Source organism: Sinohyriopsis cumingii, chromosome 18, assembly GCF_028554795.1.
Source record: "Sinohyriopsis cumingii isolate HCF-2022 chromosome 18, ASM2855479v2, whole genome shotgun sequence".
Taxonomy (NCBI): domain Eukaryota; kingdom Metazoa; phylum Mollusca; class Bivalvia; order Unionida; family Unionidae; genus Sinohyriopsis; species Sinohyriopsis cumingii.
In genome coordinates this window covers 13,223,128-13,245,991 of record NC_142978.1, presented here as the reverse complement: position 1 = coordinate 13,245,991, position 22,864 = coordinate 13,223,128, and the positions used below count along the sequence as shown (strand labels likewise).

Below are 22,864 nucleotides of genomic sequence, written 5' to 3'. Positions count from 1 at the left end.
TGTCTGACTAATTATATGAGAATTAACTCAAAGAAATCGAAATAATGTGAATTGGTTCGAAGAAGTAATGTTGTCGAACCTAATGTGTCATTGACTGGAATTATAGATAGATATCGCTAAAATATTATGAAAACACATGAGTGTTTTTTTTTATTTCTTACATTCATATAGTATATTATCAATGCATTTTTAAAAGATTCACTAACAATTTCTAGTGATGACACAACTGATAGTCTGTGATTCCAATGTTCCCAATGCATAAAATTGAGATTGAATTTTGATATTGCTTCTTTCTTTTGCTAACGGTTTTTATGGTGGGCGACAAAATCGCTACAACTGCTGTATATTTCCATTACTTACTATCGAGTTTAATAAATCCAAAGTATGTTCTGTCAGCATCATCTGTTTATAGCCAATTTATACAGTCGGTTTTGTGATATACAATTGTTGCTTCATTTTGTTCATGAATAATACTTAACATCTGTATCAAGTGTCATTTCAATTAATTTAATTAAGTAAAACCGATTGTTATTTGTATGAAATGGTTTCGAATTGCTGAATTATCTTGTTATTTGCCCTAACAGTGGAATTTCTTATCATTTAACATGTGTATAAATTTAAAGTAAATATGAAATCGGTAAAGTATTTTAAAAAGTCAGGAATTTTTTAAATTTCTTTTATCTACATCGCAAAGAGGTAATTAATGGTTCCGTGGAATGATGTCTCTAGTGGGAAAACAGGAGGCAAATCATTTTGAAGCTCCTGCATGTGTGTATCAAATGTTCCCAATACATAAAATTAAGATCGAATTATGATATTGATTCTTTCTTTTGTTAAACGATTTTATGGTGGTTAACACAATCACTACAAGCACTGCAGATTTCCATTACCTACTGTCCTATTTAATAAATCCAAAGTATGTAATGTCAGCATGATCTATTTATAGCCATTTTATATAGTTGGTTTCTGATATACAATTGTTGCTTCATTTTTTCAAGAATAATGCTTAAAATCTGTATCTAGTGTCATTTTAATTAAATTAATTAATTACAATCATTGTTATTTGTATGAAATGGTTTCGAATTGGAGAATTATATTGTTATTTGCTCTAACAGTGAAATTTCTAATTATTTAACATTTGTATCAATTTAAAATAAATATGAAATCTGTAAATTCTTTTAATAAAATCAGGAATTATTTTTATTTCTTTTATCTCCATCTCAAAGAGGTGGATAATGGTTCCGTGGAATGGTGTCCCCAGTGGGAGACCAGGGAGCAAATTTCCCGGAAGCGCTTGCATTGTAATCATTTCCAGGGGATCCTTTTAACCATCTGACTGTAAAGAAAACTCCGTCAAGGAAACGTTTTAGTTATTTTGCGCTCATTTGTGTGTGTGTGTGTGTGTGTGTGTGTGTGTAGTCAGTTGGGGTTTGTTTCACCCTTGGGATATTGTTCACTGTAGGTTTGTATTGTCAATAAGAAATATATATTTCTTTCCTTGTTTATCTCGGTTTTTTCTCCATTTTATGTGGTTGAAAACTTGGAAAATTCATTTTTCTTTTTAAATATATACATTGGCTGCCGTGATGGGAGAAATGCGTATTTTTAGGATTTTACAATGGATGTTTTTCAATTTAATATACAATATTGGACTTAGTGTTATTCAGTCTATATTCCGGACGTTAGTACATATTAGTATTTGTAACTGACATAGGCTCGAATGCATAAATGATGACAGTTCCGTACATTGACTTTACCTTGTACATTTGTCACGTATCATATATTTACAGCTCATTTATGTATAAAATCTAATGCTTATATCTAGTGTCTTTTTTTAAGAGGCGAGAAGATATGACAGTACGGTGGCCGAGTGGTTAAGGCGTTGGACTTAAGATCCAATGGACGCATGTCCGCGTGGGTTCGAACCCCACCCGTACTAAAACAATTTAGTTTTGTTTTTCTGTTCTAGTAATGGATGACTTACAGGAATGATCCGAATTCATCTATAAAGCAAGAAGCATGCTACTTTATTGCAAATAAGGACATACATCAGGATTATACATAGAGATGAATAGGACATCCATAGTTCCACAAAATTACGGCTCAGTCGTTTTACGCTTTTGCGATTAAGCAAGGTTTGAGTACCAACTGTTGTTAAATCTTGAGCTAAAGGTTGATTTGCTTTAAATTGTGTGGCAACAATTTACTTCTTAATTAGTAAATCATACACTGATTTAGTCATGCAGAACAATGATTCTATTTGGCGACTTTGGTCACTCACTATTGCACTCCAGTTTCCTAGGCATGACAGTACGGTGGCCGAGTGGTTAAGGCGTTGGACTTAAGATCCAATGGACGCATGTCCGCGTGGGTTCGAACCCCACCCGTACTAAAACTATTTTTTTTTTAAATGTCTTTTCAAATGAAGAGCAACGTACACAGGATGTGTTGCTAATGGCTGAATTACTGGGGTGACCCGAGCAGGAAGGATCCCAGTTTATTTAAAATATGTGCTTTCATCGGGTTTCATTGTACATAGTGATGAATAAGTACATCCATAGTTCCTCAAAAGTATGGCTCAATCATTCGATAAATAAGGTCTGTTTATCAATTATCTTCAAATGTTGAGTTAAAAATTGCATTTGTTTAAATGAGGGTAGAGCAGATCTAAATGCTTGACTTACTTGCCTGACCCGAAGGAAACTGGTGGCATGGGGTGAATCAAAAGGACATCCGATTATTACTTTACGGGAAGACCCCTTAAGCTTCCAGGTGGTCATAGTTACTATCAAAATGACCAGTATATAAAAGTGATAACTGGCAAGCTGAAATAAATAAATCTAACATCAACATAAATACTGGTAATTTTTTTGTTATAATGATAGCGCCAATTAGAATTCTCATGGAATACAGCTTAAAAAATATAGCGGTTTGTTAGATTCATAACCCAATATATATTTATAATAATAAGGCTAAATAGAATTATCATGCCACATATACTTTTAATGACAGCGTTTATTAAAATTAGCGCGGATGATATATTGTTAATCATAGCATTAATTAGACTTAAAGTGCACCACATATTCATAAATACAGTGTTAATTAGGAAATAATACAATACATATTTACCATGATCGCGCTAGTTAGAATTAGCATGCAACAGATGTTTACGAAGATAAAAATCTCAATATATATAAGTTATATATGATATTTATAATGACTGTGCTAATTAGAAATAGAAAGCAACATATTATGCATATTTACTGCGCTAATTCGAATTATCACTGCGATATCTAATTATAACGATATCGCAAATTAGAATTGATATTCATACTGATAACGCTAATTAGAAGTAGACAGCAACATACATTTATAATGATATCGCAGATTATAGTAAGGATGCAATACAATCTTTATAACGAGAGCATTATTTAGAATTAGCTTGCAAGCGATATTTTGAATACAGCGCTCTATAGAATCAACAGGCCGTCAAAATGTACAATGATATCGCTAATTAGAACAAGAAAGCAATCAATCAATATATATAAAGTTGGGGTGGGTGGGCGGGAGAGGGTAACCGGGGATTTGTTTGAACAAGCACTAGGAGAGGCCTGGGTGTCTCTTACCCCAGGTCCCGTGATCGCTCTCTACGGTCCTGCTTGCACTATTGAAAAGGCATATCAATCGCTAGTAACACTGCTAAATTGGCTTTTTAAGTTAAAATGATATCTGATTTTTTGAAGAGAGCTTGCATTGCAGTATTCTACATTTAATTTCCCTTAAGTAACTGTCGACAAAATCCTTAATGATGTGATTGAATTGAACGTAACGAAATCAAGTAGTCGTGATAATGCAAGGTTGAATATGCTCAAAACGGGTTCTTCCATCATCGCTTTATGACGTACTCATATAATGAACTTTGCCTTAAGCTCTAGTATCTGTCCCGATGTTCCATATGTGGCCAGGGTGAACATCTTTCATAAAGCAGGTACAGCTTCTCACTGTGACAACTCCTGACCAATATTTGTACTTTCATCAGTTTCAAAACAATTTTGAGAAACACGTTTACATGTAGCTCTGTACTGATTTATCGACCTTTAAATTGAGTTTAGGTCTCCCACTCCTGTATCACTGTCCTGCTTAAATTAACGATGAAACGGCTGAAATAGTGAAGATGAAATTAAGCTAATTGATGATGTGAACAATCGACCACTCATACATAAACTTTAGACTGCAGAGACGTCAAGATGTTATGCGTCTCTGGTTCGCGCCATACCTAAATAAGAGAACTAATCAAGTTTGGATTGGGTCCAATTTATCAACACTTAAGACAGGTTTTCATGCTGTGCTACAGGGATCTATGTTTATTGTGCTTTTGTTCTATATTAATGATCGACATTAGACGATTCGGTCTAGTGACGTGGATATGTATACAGATGACACAATATTATGTACCTTCTCAAGCAACTTTGAAGACATGGATGGTGTACTAAATACAGCCGTAAAGAATGTGATGATTGGTGTCTGACTAATTATATGAGAATTAACTCAAAGAAATCGAAATAATGTGAATTGGTTCGAAGAAGTAATGTTGTCGAACCTAATGTGTCATTGACTGGAATTATAGATAGATATCGCTAAAATATTATGAAAACACATGAGTGTTTTTTTTTATTTCTTACATTCATATAGTATATTATCAATGCATTTTTAAAAGATTCACTAACAATTTCTAGTGATGACACAACTGATAGTCTGTGATTCCAATGTTCCCAATGCATAAAATTGAGATTGAATTTTGATATTGCTTCTTTCTTTTGCTAACGGTTTTTATGGTGGGCGACAAAATCGCTACAACTGCTGTATATTTCCATTACTTACTATCGAGTTTAATAAATCCAAAGTATGTTCTGTCAGCATCATCTGTTTATAGCCAATTTATACAGTCGGTTTTGTGATATACAATTGTTGCTTCATTTTGTTCATGAATAATACTTAACATCTGTATCAAGTGTCATTTCAATTAATTTAATTAAGTAAAACCGATTGTTATTTGTATGAAATGGTTTCGAATTGCTGAATTATCTTGTTATTTGCCCTAACAGTGGAATTTCTTATCATTTAACATGTGTATAAATTTAAAGTAAATATGAAATCGGTAAAGTATTTTAAAAAGTCAGGAATTTTTTAAATTTCTTTTATCTACATCGCAAAGAGGTAATTAATGGTTCCGTGGAATGATGTCTCTAGTGGGAAAACAGGAGGCAAATCATTTTGAAGCTCCTGCATGTGTGTATCAAATGTTCCCAATACATAAAATTAAGATCGAATTATGATATTGATTCTTTCTTTTGTTAAACGATTTTATGGTGGGTAACACAATCACTACAAGCACTGCAGATTTCCATTTCCTATTTAATAAATCCAAAGTATGTAATGTCAGCATGATCTATTTATAGCCATTTTATATAGTTGGTTTCTGATATACAATTGTTGCTTCATTTTTTCAAGAATAATGCTTAAAATCTGTATCTAGTGTCATTTTAATTAAATTAATTAATTACAATCATTGTTATTTGTATGAAATGGTTTCGAATTGGAGAATTATATTGTTATTTGCTCTAACAGTGAAATTTCTAATTATTTAACATTTGTATCAATTTAAAATAAATATGAAATCTGTAAATTCTTTTAATAAAATCAGGAATTATTTTTATTTCTTTTATCTCCATCTCAAAGAGGTGGATAATGGTTCCGTGGAATGGTGTCCCCAGTGGGAGACCAGGGAGCAAATTTCCCGGAAGCGCTTGCATTGTAATCATTTCCAGGGGATCCTTTTAACCATCTGACTGTAAAGAAAACTCCGTCAAGGAAACGTTTTAGTTATTTTGCGCTCATTTGTGTGTGTGTGTGTGTGTGTGTGTGTGTGTGTGTGTGTAGTCAGTTGGGGTTTGTTTCACCCTTGGGATATTGTTCACTGTAGGTTTGTATTGTCAATAAGAAATATATATTTCTTTCCTTGTTTATCTCGGTTTTTTCTCCATTTTATGTGGTTGAAAACTTGGAAAATTCATTTTTCTTTTTAAATATATACATTGGCTGCCGTGATGGGAGAAATGCGTATTTTTAGGATTTTACAATGGATGTTTTTCAATTTAATATACAATATTGGACTTAGTGTTATTCAGTCTATAGTCCGGACGTTAGTACATATTAGTATTTGTAACTGACATAGGCTCGAATGCATAAATGATGACAGTTCCGTACATTGACTTTACCTTGTACATTTGTCACGTATCATATATTTACAGCTCATTTATGTATAAAATCTAATGCTTATATCTAGTGTCTTTTTTTAAGAGGCGAGAAGATATGACAGTACGGTGGCCGAGTGGTTAAGGCGTTGGACTTAAGATCCAATGGACGCATGTCCGCGTGGGTTCGAACTCCACCCGTACTAAAACAATTTAGTTTTGTTTTTCTGTTCTAGTAATGGATGACTTACAGGAATGATCCGAATTCATCTATAAAGCAAGAAGCATGCTACTTTATTGCAAATAAGGACATACATCAGGATTATACATAGAGATGAATAGGACATCCATAGTTCCACAAAATTACGGCTCAGTCGTTTTACGCTTTTGCGATTAAGCAAGGTTTGAGTACCAACTGTTGTTAAATCTTGAGCTAAAGGTTGATTTGCTTTAAATTGTGTGGCAACAATTTACTTCTTAATTAGTAAATCATACACTGATTTAGTCATGCAGAACAATGATTCTATTTGGCGACTTTGGTCACTCACTATTGCACTCCAGTTTCCTAGGCATGACAGTACGGTGGCCGAGTGGTTAAGGCGTTGGACTTAAGATCCAATGGACGCATGTCCGCGTGGGTTCGAACCCCACCCGTACTAAAACTATTTTTTTTTTAAATGTCTTTTCAAATGAAGAGCAACGTACACAGGATGTGTTGCTAATGGCTGAATTACTGGGGTGACCCGAGCAGGAAGGATCCCAGTTTATTTAAAATATGTGCTTTCATCGGGTTTCATTGTACATAGTGATGAATAAGTACATCCATAGTTCCTCAAAAGTATGGCTCAATCATTCGATAAATAAGGTCTGTTTATCAATTATCTTCAAATGTTGAGTTAAAAATTGCATTTGTTTAAATGAGGGTAGAGCAGATCTAAATGCTTGACTTACTTGCCTGACCCGAAGGAAACTGGTGGCATGGGGTGAATCAAAAGGACATCCGATTATTACTTTACGGGAAGACCCCTTAAGCTTCCAGGTGGTCATAGTTACTATCAAAATGACCAGTATATAAAAGTGATAACTGGCAAGCTGAAATAAATAAATCTAACATCAACATAAATACTGGTAATTTTTTTGTTATAATGATAGCGCCAATTAGAATTCTCATGGAATACAGCTTAAAAAATATAGCGGTTTGTTAGATTTATAACCCAATATATATTTATAATAATAAGGCTAAATAGAATTATCATGCCACATATACTTTTAATGACAGCGTTTATTAAAATTAGCGCGGATGATATATTGTTAATCATAGCATTAATTAGACTTAAAGTGCACCACATATTCATAAATACAGTGTTAATTAGGAAATAATACAATACATATTTACCATGATCGCGCTAGTTAGAATTAGCATGCAACAGATGTTTACGAAGATAAAAATCTCAATATATATAAGTTATATATGATATTTATAATGACTGTGCTAATTAGAAATAGAAAGCAACATATTATGCATATTTACTGCGCTAATTCGAATTATCACTGCGATATCTAATTATAACGATATCGCAAATTAGAATTGATATTCATACTGATAACGCTAATTAGAAGTAGACAGCAACATACATTTATAATGATATCGCAGATTATAGTAAGGATGCAATACAATCTTTATAACGAGAGCATTATTTAGAATTAGCTTGCAAGCGATATTTTGAATACAGCGCTCTATAGAATCAACAGGCCGTCAAAATGTACAATGATATCGCTAATTAGAACAAGAAAGCAATCAATCAATATATATAAAGTTGGGGTGGGTGGGCGGGAGAGGGTAACCGGGGATTTGTTTGAACAAGCACTAGGAGAGGCCTGGGTGTCTCTTACCCCAGGTCCCGTGATCGCTCTCTACGGTCCTGCTTGCACTATTGAAAAGGCATATCAATCGCTAGTAACACTGCTAAATTGGCTTTTTAAGTTAAAATGATATCTGATTTTTTGAAGAGAGCTTGCATTGCAGTATTCTACATTTAATTTCCCTTAAGTAACTGTCGACAAAATCCTTAATGATGTGATTGAATTGAACGTAACGAAATCAAGTAGTCGTGATAATGCAAGGTTGAATATGCTCAAAACGGGTTCTTCCATCATCGCTTTATGACGTACTCATATAATGAACTTTGCCTTAAGCTCTAGTATCTGTCCCGATGTTCCATATGTGGCCAGGGTGAACATCTTTCATAAAGCAGGTACAGCTTCTCACTGTGACAACTCCTGACCAATATTTGTACTTTCATCAGTTTCAAAACAATTTTGAGAAACACGTTTACATGTAGCTCTGTACTGATTTATCGACCTTTAAATTGAGTTTAGGTCTCCCACTCCTGTATCACTGTCCTGCTTAAATTAACGATGAAACGGCTGAAATAGTGAAGATGAAATTAAGCTAATTGATGATGTGAACAATCGACCACTCATACATAAACTTTAGACTGCAGAGACGTCAAGATGTTATGCGTCTCTGGTTCGCGCCATACCTAAATAAGAGAACTAATCAAGTTTGGATTGGGTCCAATTTATCAACACTTAAGACAGGTTTTCATGCTGTGCTACAGGGATCTATGTTTATTGTGCTTTTGTTCTATATTAATGATCGACATTAGACGATTCGGTCTAGTGACGTGGATATGTATACAGATGACACAATATTATGTACCTTCTCAAGCAACTTTGAAGACATGGATGGTGTACTAAATACAGCCGTAAAGAATGTGATGATTGGTGTCTGACTAATTATATGAGAATTAACTCAAAGAAATCGAAATAATGTGAATTGGTTCGAAGAAGTAATGTTGTCGAACCTAATGTGTCATTGACTGGAATTATAGATAGATATCGCTAAAATATTATGAAAACACATGAGTGTTTTTTTTTATTTCTTACATTCATATAGTATATTATCAATGCATTTTTAAAAGATTCACTAACAATTTCTAGTGATGACACAACTGATAGTCTGTGATTCCAATGTTCCCAATGCATAAAATTGAGATTGAATTTTGATATTGCTTCTTTCTTTTGCTAACGGTTTTTATGGTGGGCGACAAAATCGCTACAACTGCTGTATATTTCCATTACTTACTATCGAGTTTAATAAATCCAAAGTATGTTCTGTCAGCATCATCTGTTTATAGCCAATTTATACAGTCGGTTTTGTGATATACAATTGTTGCTTCATTTTGTTCATGAATAATACTTAACATCTGTATCAAGTGTCATTTCAATTAATTTAATTAAGTAAAACCGATTGTTATTTGTATGAAATGGTTTCGAATTGCTGAATTATCTTGTTATTTGCCCTAACAGTGGAATTTCTTATCATTTAACATGTGTATAAATTTAAAGTAAATATGAAATCGGTAAAGTATTTTAAAAAGTCAGGAATTTTTTAAATTTCTTTTATCTACATCGCAAAGAGGTAATTAATGGTTCCGTGGAATGATGTCTCTAGTGGGAAAACAGGAGGCAAATCATTTTGAAGCTCCTGCATGTGTGTATCAAATGTTCCCAATACATAAAATTAAGATCGAATTATGATATTGATTCTTTCTTTTGTTAAACGATTTTATGGTGGGTAACACAATCACTACAAGCACTGCAGATTTCCATTTCCTATTTAATAAATCCAAAGTATGTAATGTCAGCATGATCTATTTATAGCCATTTTATATAGTTGGTTTCTGATATACAATTGTTGCTTCATTTTTTCAAGAATAATGCTTAAAATCTGTATCTAGTGTCATTTTAATTAAATTAATTAATTACAATCATTGTTATTTGTATGAAATGGTTTCGAATTGGAGAATTATATTGTTATTTGCTCTAACAGTGAAATTTCTAATTATTTAACATTTGTATCAATTTAAAATAAATATGAAATCTGTAAATTCTTTTAATAAAATCAGGAATTATTTTTATTTCTTTTATCTCCATCTCAAAGAGGTGGATAATGGTTCCGTGGAATGGTGTCCCCAGTGGGAGACCAGGGAGCAAATTTCCCGGAAGCGCTTGCATTGTAATCATTTCCAGGGGATCCTTTTAACCATCTGACTGTAAAGAAAACTCCGTCAAGGAAACGTTTTAGTTATTTTGCGCTCATTTGTGTGTGTGTGTGTGTGTGTGTGTGTGTGTGTGTGTGTAGTCAGTTGGGGTTTGTTTCACCCTTGGGATATTGTTCACTGTAGGTTTGTATTGTCAATAAGAAATATATATTTCTTTCCTTGTTTATCTCGGTTTTTTCTCCATTTTATGTGGTTGAAAACTTGGAAAATTCATTTTTCTTTTTAAATATATACATTGGCTGCCGTGATGGGAGAAATGCGTATTTTTAGGATTTTACAATGGATGTTTTTCAATTTAATATACAATATTGGACTTAGTGTTATTCAGTCTATAGTCCGGACGTTAGTACATATTAGTATTTGTAACTGACATAGGCTCGAATGCATAAATGATGACAGTTCCGTACATTGACTTTACCTTGTACATTTGTCACGTATCATATATTTACAGCTCATTTATGTATAAAATCTAATGCTTATATCTAGTGTCTTTTTTTAAGAGGCGAGAAGATATGACAGTACGGTGGCCGAGTGGTTAAGGCGTTGGACTTAAGATCCAATGGACGCATGTCCGCGTGGGTTCGAACCCCACCCGTACTAAAACAATTTAGTTTTGTTTTTCTGTTCTAGTAATGGATGACTTACAGGAATGATCCGAATTCATCTATAAAGCAAGAAGCATGCTACTTTATTGCAAATAAGGACATACATCAGGATTATACATAGAGATGAATAGGACATCCATAGTTCCACAAAATTACGGCTCAGTCGTTTTACGCTTTTGCGATTAAGCAAGGTTTGAGTACCAACTGTTGTTAAATCTTAAGCTAAAGGTTGATTTGCTTTAAATTGTGTGGCAACAATTTACTTCTTAATTAGTAAATCATACACTGATTTAGTCATGCAGAACAATGATTCTATTTGGCGACTTTGGTCACTCACTATTGCACTCCAGTTTCCTAGGCATGACAGTACGGTGGCCGAGTGGTTAAGGCGTTGGACTTAAGATCCAATGGACGCATGTCCGCGTGGGTTCGAACCCCACCCGTACTAAAACTATTTTTTTTTTAAATGTCTTTTCAAATGAAGAGCAACGTACACAGGATGTGTTGCTAATGGCTGAATTACTGGGGTGACCCGAGCAGGAAGGATCCCAGTTTATTTAAAATATGTGCTTTCATCGGGTTTCATTGTACATAGTGATGAATAAGTACATCCATAGTTCCTCAAAAGTATGGCTCAATCATTCGATAAATAAGGTCTGTTTATCAATTATCTTCAAATGTTGAGTTAAAAATTGCATTTGTTTAAATGAGGGTAGAGCAGATCTAAATGCTTGACTTACTTGCCTGACCCGAAGGAAACTGGTGGCATGGGGTGAATCAAAAGGACATCCGATTATTACTTTACGGGAAGACCCCTTAAGCTTCCAGGTGGTCATAGTTACTATCAAAATGACCAGTATATAAAAGTGATAACTGGCAAGCTGAAATAAATAAATCTAACATCAACATAAATACTGGTAATTTTTTTGTTATAATGATAGCGCCAATTAGAATTCTCATGGAATACAGCTTAAAAAATATAGCGGTTTGTTAGATTCATAACCCAATATATATTTATAATAATAAGGCTAAATAGAATTATCATGCCACATATACTTTTAATGACAGCGTTTATTAAAATTAGCGCGGATGATATATTGTTAATCATAGCATTAATTAGACTTAAAGTGCACCACATATTCATAAATACAGTGTTAATTAGGAAATAATACAATACATATTTACCATGATCGCGCTAGTTAGAATTAGCATGCAACAGATGTTTACGAAGATAAAAATCTCAATATATATAAGTTATATATGATATTTATAATGACTGTGCTAATTAGAAATAGAAAGCAACATATTATGCATATTTACTGCGCTAATTCGAATTATCACTGCGATATCTAATTATAATGATATCGCAAATTAGAATTGATATTCATACTGATAACGCTAATTAGAAGTAGACAGCAACATACATTTATAATGATATCGCAGATTATAGTAAGGATGCAATACAATCTTTATAACGAGAGCATTATTTAGAATTAGCTTGCAAGCGATATTTTGAATACAGCGCTCTATAGAATCAACAGGCCGTCAAAATGTACAATGATATCGCTAATTAGAACAAGAAAGCAATCAATCAATATATATAAAGTTGGGGTGGGTGGGCGGGAGAGGGTAACCGGGGATTTGTTTGAACAAGCACTAGGAGAGGCCTGGGTGTCTCTTACCCCAGGTCCCGTGATCGCTCTCTACGGTCCTGCTTGCACTATTGAAAAGGCATATCAATCGTTAGTAACACTGCTAAATTGGCTTTTTAAGTTAAAATGATATCTGATTTTTTGAAGAGAGCTTGCATTGCAGTATTCTACATTTAATTTCCCTTAAGTAACTGTCGACAAAATCCTTAATGATGTGATTGAATTGAACGTAACGAAATCAAGTAGTCGTGATAATGCAAGGTTGAATATGCTCAAAACGGGTTCTTCCATCATCGCTTTATGACGTACTCATATAATGAACTTTGCCTTAAGCTCTAGTATCTGTCCCGATGTTCCATATGTGGCCAGGGTGAACATCTTTCATAAAGCAGGTACAGCTTCTCACTGTGACAACTCCTGACCAATATTTGTACTTTCATCAGTTTCAAAACAATTTTGAGAAACACGTTTACATGTAGCTCTGTACTGATTTATCGACCTTTAAATTGAGTTTAGGTCTCCCACTCCTGTATCACTGTCCTGCTTAAATTAACGATGAAACGGCTGAAATAGTGAAGATGAAATTAAGCTAATTGATGATGTGAACAATCGACCACTCATACATAAACTTTAGACTGCAGAGACGTCAAGATGTTATGCGTCTCTGGTTCGCGTCATACCTAAATAAGAGAACTAATCAAGTTTGGATTGGGTCCAATTTATCAACACTTAAGACAGGTTTTCATGCTGTGCTACAGGGATCTATGTTTATTGTGCTTTTGTTCTATATTAATGATCGACATTAGACGATTCGGTCTAGTGACGTGGATATGTATACAGATGACACAATATTATGTACCTTCTCAAGCAACTTTGAAGACATGGATGGTGTACTAAATACAGCCGTAAAGAATGTGATGATTGGTGTCTGACTAATTATATGAGAATTAACTCAAAGAAATCGAAATAATGTGAATTGGTTCGAAGAAGTAATGTTGTCGAACCTAATGTGTCATTGACTGGAATTATAGATAGATATCGCTAAAATATTATGAAAACACATGAGTGTTTTTTTTTATTTCTTACATTCATATAGTATATTATCAATGCATTTTTAAAAGATTCACTAACAATTTCTAGTGATGACACAACTGATAGTCTGTGATTCCAATGTTCCCAATGCATAAAATTGAGATTGAATTTTGATATTGTTTCTTTCTTTTGCTAACGGTTTTTATGGTGGGCGACAAAATCGCTACAACTGCTGTATATTTCCATTACTTACTATCGAGTTTAATAAATCCAAAGTATGTTCTGTCAGCATCATCTGTTTATAGCCAATTTATACAGTCGGTTTTGTGATATACAATTGTTGCTTCATTTTGTTCATGAATAATACTTAACATCTGTATCAAGTGTCATTTCAATTAATTTAATTAAGTAAAACCGATTGTTATTTGTATGAAATGGTTTCGAATTGCTGAATTATCTTGTTATTTGCCCTAACAGTGGAATTTCTTATCATTTAACATGTGTATAAATTTAAAGTAAATATGAAATCGGTAAAGTATTTTAAAAAGTCAGGAATTTTTTAAATTTCTTTTATCTACATCGCAAAGAGGTAATTAATGGTTCCGTGGAATGATGTCTCTAGTGGGAAAACAGGAGGCAAATCATTTTGAAGCTCCTGCATGTGTGTATCAAATGTTCCCAATACATAAAATTAAGATCGAATTATGATATTGATTCTTTCTTTTGTTAAACGATTTTATGGTGGGTAACACAATCACTACAAGCACTGCAGATTTCCATTACCTACTGTCCTATTTAATAAATCCAAAGTATGTAATGTCAGCATGATCTATTTATAGCCATTTTATATAGTTGGTTTCTGATATACAATTGTTGCTTCATTTTTTCAAGAATAATGCTTAAAATCTGTATCTAGTGTCATTTTAATTAAATTAATTAATTACAATCATTGTTATTTGTATGAAATGGTTTCGAATTGGAGAATTATATTGTTATTTGCTCTAACAGTGAAATTTCTAATTATTTAACATTTGTATCAATTTAAAATAAATATGAAATCTGTAAATTCTTTTAATAAAATCAGGAATTATTTTTATTTCTTTTATCTCCATCTCAAAGAGGTGGATAATGGTTCCGTGGAATGGTGTCCCCAGTGGGAGACCAGGGAGCAAATTTCCCGGAAGCGCTTGCATTGTAATCATTTCCAGGGGATCCTTTTAACCATCTGACTGTAAAGAAAACTCCGTCAAGGAAACGTTTTAGTTATTTTGCGCTCATTTGTGTGTGTGTGTGTGTGTGTGTGTGTGTGTGTAGTCAGTTGGGGTTTGTTTCACCCTTGGGATATTGTTCACTGTAGGTTTGTATTGTCAATAAGAAATATATATTTCTTTCCTTGTTTATCTCGGTTTTTTCTCCATTTTATGTGGTTGAAAACTTGGAAAATTCATTTTTCTTTTTAAATATATACATTGGCTGCCGTGATGGGAGAAATGCGTATTTTTAGGATTTTACAATGGATGTTTTTCAATTTAATATACAATATTGGACTTAGTGTTATTCAGTCTATATTCCGGACGTTAGTACATATTAGTATTTGTAACTGACATAGGCTCGAATGCATAAATGATGACAGTTCCGTACATTGACTTTACCTTGTACATTTGTCACCTATCATATATTTACAGCTCATTTATGTATAAAATCTAATGCTTATATCTAGTGTCTTTTTTTAAGAGGCGAGAAGATATGACAGTACGGTGGCCGAGTGGTTAAGGCGTTGGACTTAAGATCCAATGGACGCATGTCCGCGTGGGTTCGAACCCCACCCGTACTAACACAATTTAGTTTTGTTTTTCTGTTCTAGTAATGGATGACTTACAGGAATGATCCGAATTCATCTATAAAGCAAGAAGCATGCTACTTTATTGCAAATAAGGACATACATCAGGATTATACATAGAGATGAATAGGACATCCATAGTTCCACAAAATTACGGCTCAGTCGTTTTACGCTTTTGCGATTAAGCAAGGTTTGAGTACCAACTGTTGTTAAATCTTGAGCTAAAGGTTGATTTGCTTTAAATTGTGTGGCAACAATTTACTTCTTAATTAGTAAATCATACACTGATTTAGTCATGCAGAACAATGATTCTATTTGGCGACTTTGGTCACTCACTATTGCACTCCAGTTTCCTAGGCATGACAGTACGGTGGCCGAGTGGTTAAGGCGTTGGACTTAAGATCCAATGGACGCATGTCCGCGTGGGTTCGAACCCCACCCGTACTAAAACTATTTTTTTTTTAAATGTCTTTTCAAATGAAGAGCAACGTACACAGGATGTGTTGCTAATGGCTGAATTACTGGGGTGACCCGAGCAGGAAGGATCCCAGTTTATTTAAAATATGTGCTTTCATCGGGTTTCATTGTACATAGTGATGAATAAGTACATCCATAGTTCCTCAAAAGTATGGCTCAATCATTCGATAAATAAGGTCTGTTTATCAATTATCTTCAAATGTTGAGTTAAAAATTGCATTTGTTTAAATGAGGGTAGAGCAGATCTAAATGCTTGACTTACTTGCCTGACCCGAAGGAAACTGGTGGCATGGGGTGAATCAAAAGGACATCCGATTATTACTTTACGGGAAGACCCCTTAAGCTTCCAGGTGGTCATAGTTACTATCAAAATGACCAGTATATAAAAGTGATAACTGGCAAGCTGAAATAAATAAATCTAACATCAACATAAATACTGGTAATTTTTTTGTTATAATGATAGCGCCAATTAGAATTCTCATGGAATACAGCTTAAAAAATATAGCGGTTTGTTAGATTTATAACCCAATATATATTTATAATAATAAGGCTAAATAGAATTATCATGCCACATATACTTTTAATGACAGCGTTTATTAAAATTAGCGCGGATGATATATTGTTAATCATAGCATTAATTAGACTTAAAGTGCACCACATATTCATAAATACAGTGTTAATTAGGAAATAATACAATACATATTTACCATGATCGCGCTAGTTAGAATTAGCATGCAACAGATGTTTACGAAGATAAAAATCTCAATATATATAAGTTATATATGATATTTATAATGACTGTGCTAATTAGAAATAGAAAGCAACATATTATGCATATTTACTGCGCTAATTCGAATTATCACTGCGATATCTAATTATAATGATATCGCAAATTAGAATTGATATTCATACTGATAACGCTAATTAGAAGTAGACAGCAACATACATTTATAATGATATCGCAGATTATAGTAAGGATGCAATACAATCTTTATAACGAGAGCATTATTTAGAATTAGCTTGCAAGCGATATTTTGAATACAGCGCTCTATAGAATCAACAGGCCGTCAAAATGTACAATGATATCGCTAATTAGAACAAGAAAGCAATCAATCAATATATATAAAGTTGGGGTGGGTGGGCGGGAGAGGGTAACCGGGGATTTGTTTGAACAAGCACTAGGAGAGGCCTGGGTGTCTCTTACCCCAGGTCCCGTGATCGCTCTCTACGGTCCTGCTTGCACTATTGAAAAGGCATATCAATCGTTAGTAACACTGCTAAATTGGCTTTTTAAGTTAAAATGATATCTGATTTTTTGAAGAGAGCTTGCATTGCAGTATTCTACATTTAATTTCCCTTAAGTAACTGTCGACAAAATCCTTAATGATGTGATTGAATTGAACGTAACGAAATCAAGTAGTCGTGATAATGCAAGGTTGAATATGCTCAAAACGGGTTCTTCCATCATCGCTTTATGACGTACTCATATAATGAACTTTGCCTTAAGCTCTAGTATCTGTCCCGATGTTCCATATGTGGCCAGGGTGAACATCTTTCATAAAGCAGGTACAGCTTCTCACTGTGACAACTCCTGACCAATATTTGTACTTTCATCAGTTTCAAAACAATTTTGAGAAACACGTTTACATGTAGCTCTGTACTGATTTATCGACCTTTAAATTGAGTTTAGGTCTCCCACTCCTGTATCACTGTCCTGCTTAAATTAACGATGAAACGGCTGAAATAGTGAAGATGAAATTAAGCTAATTGATGATGTGAACAATCGACCACTCATACATAAACTTTAGACTGCAGAGACGTCAAGATGTTATGCGTCTCTGGTTCGCGTCATACCTAAATAAGAGAACTAATCAAGTTTGGATTGGGTCCAATTTATCAACACTTAAGACAGGTTTTCATGCTGTGCTACAGGGATCTATGTTTATTGTGCTTTTGTTCTATATTAATGATCGACATTAGACGATTCGGTCTAGTGACGTGGATATGTATACAGATGACACAATATTATGTACCTTCTCAAGCAACTTTGAAGACATGGATGGTGTACTAAATACAGCCGTAAAGAATGTGATGATTGGTGTCTGACTAATTATATGAGAATTAACTCAAAGAAATCGAAATAATGTGAATTGGTTCGAAGAAGTAATGTTGTCGAACCTAATGTGTCATTGACTGGAATTATAGATAGATATCGCTAAAATATTATGAAAACACATGAGTGTTTTTTTTTTATTTCTTACATTCATATAGTATATTATCAATGCATTTTTAAAAGATTCACTAACAATTTCTAGTGATGACACAACTGATAGTCTGTGATTCCAATGTTCCCAATGCATAAAATTGAGATTGAATTTTGATATTGCTTCTTTCTTTTGCTAACGGTTTTTATGGTGGGCGACAAAATCGCTACAACTGCTGTATATTTCCATTACTTACTATCGAGTTTAATAAATCCAAAGTATGTTCTGTCAGCATCATCTGTTTATAGCCAATTTATACAGTCGGTTTTGTGATATACAATTGTTGCTTCATTTTGTTCATGAATAATACTTAACATCTGTATCAAGTGTCATTTCAATTAATTTAATTAAGTAAAACCGATTGTTATTTGTATGAAATGGTTTCGAATTGCTGAATTATCTTGTTATTTGCCCTAACAGTGGAATTTCTTATCATTTAACATGTGTATAAATTTAAAGTAAATATGAAATCGGTAAAGTATTTTAAAAAGTCAGGAATTTTTTAAATTTCTTTTATCTACATCGCAAAGAGGTAATTAATGGTTCCGTGGAATGATGTCTCTAGTGGGAAAACAGGAGGCAAATCATTTTGAAGCTCCTGCATGTGTGTATCAAATGTTCCCAATACATAAAATTAAGATCGAATTATGATATTGATTCTTTCTTTTGTTAAACGATTTTATGGTGGGTAACACAATCACTACAAGCACTGCAGATTTCCATTACCTACTGTCCTATTTAATAAATCCAAAGTATGTAATGTCAGCATGATCTATTTATAGCCATTTTATATAGTTGGTTTCTGATATACAATTGTTGCTTCATTTTTTCAAGAATAATGCTTAAAATCTGTATCTAGTGTCATTTTAATTAAATTAATTAATTACAATCATTGTTATTTGTATGAAATGGTTTCGAATTGGAGAATTATATTGTTATTTGCTCTAACAGTGAAATTTCTAATTATTTAACATTTGTATCAATTTAAAATAAATATGAAATCTGTAAATTCTTTTAATAAAATCAGGAATTATTTTTATTTCTTTTATCTCCATCTCAAAGAGGTGGATAATGGTTCCGTGGAATGGTGTCCCCAGTGGGAGACCAGGGAGCAAATTTCCCGGAAGCGCTTGCATTGTAATCATTTCCAGGGGATCCTTTTAACCATCTGACTGTAAAGAAAACTCCGTCAAGGAAACGTTTTAGTTATTTTGCGCTCATTTGTGTGTGTGTGTGTGTTTGTGTGTGTGTAGTCAGTTGGGGTTTGTTTCACCCTTGGGATATTGTTCACTGTAGGAGTAGTAAATGGGGATAGATTAGCGACAATGGGAATTAGCATTACAGAGACCCCTGGGTCAGATTAGCGACAATGGAAATTTAACATGGCGAAAAATCGTGGGTCAGATTAGCGACAAGGGAAATTAACATGGGAATAAATCGTGGGTCACTCTAGCGACAAGGGGAATTTAACATGGAACTATAGTGTGGGTCTGTCTAGCGACAAGGGGAAATTAACATGGGGAATAGAGTTCGGGCTTTTGGGATTTTTTTTTTTAAATTTAAATTTAAATTTAAATTTAAAAAAGGGGTAGGCAATGGAAAGGCTATCTCTTTTCGAGAAATATGGCTGGCCCTGAAAAGGGCCTGTGGGTTTTCTTCTTCTGCTTCTAATTTCTTCTTTTTCTCCACCAAGTTCTTATTTTATCTCCAACATTCTTTCTCTTCTTCTCTTTCTTTTTCTCCTGCTCTTCTTTCTTCTTCTTCTCTTCCTCCTCTTCTTTCTTCCTCTTCTCATTTTCTTCTTCTTTTTCAATCTTTTCGTTCCATTTGCTTATTCTTATTCTTTCCTCTTCATCCTCCTTCTCCTCCTTTATCTCTTTCATGACACCACTAATCTTGTCCTTTACCTTTTTTAAGTTATTAATTTCCATCTTTACACGATGGGGACTATAGGAATAATGGTCTTCAACCAGTCTTATCAACATCTGCTCCATCATTCCTAAGTTGTCTAAAACGTCTTGTAATGTTTGTATTTTGTCCATTTGGTTAGAAGCCATCTTCTTTTTTTATTCTTTGCAGAATGGTTTGAACGACGAATACTATGGGTTCTTATACTTAAAGCGCGTACGTGAAGGAAAACATCCCCCTAAAACGTAAAATTGATCTTACCTAGATCATGACCAAACAACGCGCGAACGTGAAGGAAAACATCCCCCTACTTTTTCATTTCATATAATAAAAACCCAAACTATACTCTTCACATACGCTAAGAAACAATAAACAAAATCCATAATCTACTATCCACACAATCTTACGTGAGCGCTTACAAAACCCAAACTATACTCTTCACATACGCTAAGAACAATAAACAAATCCATAATCTACTATTCACACAATCGTACGTGAGCGGGTACAAACACAAACACAAACACACAAACACAAACACACAAACACATACGCTAAGAACAATAAACTAATCCATAATCTACTATCCACACAATCGTACGTGAGCGCTTACAGAACCCTAACTATACTCTTCACCTACGCTAAGAAACAATAAAGAAACCCATAATCTACTATTCCCACAAACATACCTGAGCTCTTACAAGCACCAACACACAAACACATACCCTCACACTATCTTAAAAAAGAGTTAGTGTTTATAATCACACTACTCTACCTACACACATTGGCAAATCGATCGTTATTTCTTTTCTAGAGTATTGGGTAGCCCTGAAAAGGGCTGTTTTTTTTTGTTTGGAACTTCATGGACACCTGGTTAATGGTGGCACCTTCCAGGCCTGGCGCGGCATACACATCTTATCCCCCAATTACTTTTTACCTTTTGAGGGGAGAGAGCAGAGGCAGGATATGTCGCTTCAGAATCCCAATTTTCGCTCTCTGGGATTCTGAAATTTCTTCTTCTTCTCTCCTTTTCCTCCTCCTCCTCTTCTTTGCATCTTCTCTCCTCCTCTTTGTATCTTCTTTCCTCTTCTTTATATCTTCTCTCCTCCTCTTCTTTGTTTCTTCTTTCCTCCTCCTCTCTTATCCTTCCCTCCTCCACAATGGCTTCCGCGGCCAGTTCATTTAATATGCGCCTGGCATATTCCAGATGCACATGAAGTTCCAACAGTTTCTCCAGTCTCGTGTTCATTTTTGGTGTTGATCAATCAACAAGGGTAGCTGGACTGCCGAACGAGTTTCAATTTATAGTGAAAGCGCGGACGTGAACGAAAACATCCCCTAAAAACATAAAATTGATCTTACCTACATCATGACCATAAAACAACGCGCGGACCTAAAAGAAACACTCACTCACTTTTTATGCTACCCATCACTATTTTAAAATTTTTTATAAATCACTTCAATAGACTATCCACATACGCAAAGCAATCCAATCTAACCCCAAATTTACACCTCAAACACCAAAAAAAAAAAAGACATCATTTTAATCTACTATCCATACCAACTTACTTAACCACTTACAAACACAAACACACAAACACATACCCTCACATTTTTTTAAAAAAGAGTTAGTGTTTATTTTCACACTACTCTACCTACACACATTGGCAAATCGATTGTTATTTCTTTTCTAGAGTATTGGGTAGCCCTGAAAAGGGCTGTTTTTTTGTTTGCTATGGCATTCTTTTTAGTTTCTAAGAATGCGATGTCCTCTGAGGATAGACTTTCTGGCGATAGGTCTGCTTCTTCGGAAAGAGAAGAAGAACTCTTTGGTGTCGATACGACAATCGACAAAGCCTCTGTCAGCTTCAGGTTGCTGCTGCTGCTCTTGTTGTTGTTGTTGCTGCTGTCTCTGAAGTCTGTACTTCTCTGTCCATTCTTCTTTTTCCCTGTTCATTTCTTCTCTGAAGAGCTCTTCTATCAGGTCTTCAGTGATTTTTAACATTCTCACATTCTCTATTTCTTCTGGCTTCGGTATCAGACTGTGTCTGACCCTATGCAAATTCACGTAGGCTTCGTTGAGTTTAGCTAGTTTGGAGCACATCTTCTTAGGAGGATGAGTCGACAATGGATGGTTAGACTGGAAACTGCCCCGGTTCTTAAAGTCAAAGCGCGGACGTGAAGGAAAACATCCCCCACACGGTTTTTGAGTCGCAACGTTCAGTGAGTGTCATGAGAGGGATAGTAAGAAATGAAAGAGCATCAATCCAACATTCTTATAGCTAAACAAAAGACAAAGGCATTTTTTTCAAAACACAACATTTTTTATTCAAAAATCACTTAACACTAAACAACAACTCTAACATTTTTAACAATAATCCAACAATATAACATCAAACAATTTTTTCAAAACACAACATTTTTTATTCAAAAATCACTTAACACTAAACAACAACAACTCTAACATTTTTTAACAACAATGCAACACTAAAAGTTTCTCCACTAGGTAAAGAGGGATAACAGTCTTCCATGGTTTCTAGTAATCTAGGATGACTTCTCTCAAACTGTTGATTTCTATGGTATTATCGAATTCTGCATACAGGATGACGTTCACCGTTTCATCAGGGTCTCGGTCTTTAAACTGAATTTCCACACGAATCTGGCCGGATTTTATAGGGTGGAAATGTCCCTCGTCGCTGCCTTGGTCT

At 34.3% G+C, this 22,864-nt stretch overlaps 8 non-coding genes across 8 annotated transcripts; all 8 read left to right on the top strand.

The window, feature by feature from the left end:
• The first annotated feature begins 1,856 nt into the window (after positions 1-1,856).
• On the top strand, positions 1,857-1,939 carry Trnal-uaa (transfer RNA leucine (anticodon UAA)). The gene has a single exon. It is a non-coding gene; the product is annotated as a tRNA-Leu (tRNA).
• A 370-nt stretch (positions 1,940-2,309) lies between these two features.
• On the top strand, positions 2,310-2,392 carry Trnal-uaa (transfer RNA leucine (anticodon UAA)). Its single transcript has one exon. It is a non-coding gene; the product is annotated as a tRNA-Leu (tRNA).
• A 3,985-nt stretch (positions 2,393-6,377) lies between these two features.
• Trnal-uaa (transfer RNA leucine (anticodon UAA)) lies at positions 6,378-6,460 on the top strand. Its single transcript has one exon. It is a non-coding gene; the product is annotated as a tRNA-Leu (tRNA).
• Positions 6,461-6,830: 370 nt separating this feature from the next.
• Trnal-uaa (transfer RNA leucine (anticodon UAA)) lies at positions 6,831-6,913 on the top strand. The gene has a single exon. It is a non-coding gene; the product is annotated as a tRNA-Leu (tRNA).
• A 3,985-nt stretch (positions 6,914-10,898) lies between these two features.
• Trnal-uaa (transfer RNA leucine (anticodon UAA)) lies at positions 10,899-10,981 on the top strand. Its single transcript has one exon. It is a non-coding gene; the product is annotated as a tRNA-Leu (tRNA).
• A 370-nt stretch (positions 10,982-11,351) lies between these two features.
• Positions 11,352-11,434, top strand: Trnal-uaa (transfer RNA leucine (anticodon UAA)). The gene has a single exon. It is a non-coding gene; the product is annotated as a tRNA-Leu (tRNA).
• Positions 11,435-15,421: 3,987 nt separating this feature from the next.
• Positions 15,422-15,504, top strand: Trnal-uaa (transfer RNA leucine (anticodon UAA)). The gene has a single exon. It is a non-coding gene; the product is annotated as a tRNA-Leu (tRNA).
• A 370-nt stretch (positions 15,505-15,874) lies between these two features.
• Trnal-uaa (transfer RNA leucine (anticodon UAA)) lies at positions 15,875-15,957 on the top strand. The gene has a single exon. It is a non-coding gene; the product is annotated as a tRNA-Leu (tRNA).
• Positions 15,958-22,864: the final 6,907 nt, after the last annotated feature.